Source organism: Frankliniella occidentalis, unplaced genomic scaffold (assembly GCF_000697945.3).
Source record: "Frankliniella occidentalis isolate FOCC.00 unplaced genomic scaffold, Focc_3.1 Scaffold313, whole genome shotgun sequence".
In the NCBI taxonomy this organism is placed as follows: Eukaryota; Metazoa; Arthropoda; class Insecta; order Thysanoptera; family Thripidae; genus Frankliniella; species Frankliniella occidentalis.
The window spans coordinates 268,661-269,529 of record NW_026267438.1 but is presented as its reverse complement, the minus strand read 5'-3'; positions in this window follow the sequence as shown (position 1 = coordinate 269,529).

The following is an 869-nucleotide window of genomic DNA, read 5'->3' as shown; positions in this document are numbered from 1 at the left end:
GAGAAAAAATGAAAGAGCAGAGAGGGGGATTGCGGGCCTGAGGCTTGGGGTTGGGTTCTTATTAGAAATGAAGGAGAAAATATGTCGATTCGCCGTCGGTCATCGAGCACGTGTTTCGTCTGGAGAGGCTGCTCGCTAGCGCCCCGGGGCTGACACCGTCGCGGAAGCGCCAGCGCGCCCTCCTTCCCTTCCCCCAGCCTTGGGCGCTCCCACCTTCGCCCCGTCCGGACCCATCAGTAGCCCTCCTTTAATTCTGTGGAACAGCGGCTGCTGGCGCGAGGAGGGGACAGGGCGGGGCGGGCGGGGCCCAGAGCAGCCAGGGGGTGAAGCGATGCCAATCGTAACTCGGTCACGTCTGTCTACCACTACTCCCAGCAACAGCTGCGGTCGCTTAACGACACAATTTCTGCGTCCTTCCTTTCTCCCCGCATCTTCGCTCTCCCTCTCTTGGTCACTCTCCCCCATCTCTCACTCACTCTCTCTCTCCCCTCCGTCCCGACTTCCCGCGGGCGCTATACCGCGCCGGCCGCTCTCCTTCGCTCTCGTCGCCGCACCCCGTAGGCTTCCCGTCCGATGCGGACTTACTTCTCTCCTCCTGCCACCCTTCTAAAATCATGGCGCCGTACCATGGCGAAAAGAAACGGAAGCGACGGTGGCGGGGAAGGGAAAGAAGTCAGGGCGAAATCAAAAGTGCTTTTTCATCTACGCTGCCCTGCCGGCCCTGCCCGGCCCTGCCGGCCCTGCCCTCGGGTCAGTCTCTCAGCCGCACTCTCATTATCCCTCTCGCCGGGCGGATTAGAATAAATCTTGGCCCACCTGTTAATGATAGCGATGATATAAACTCAAGTATACGCCCACTCAGTAGCCCC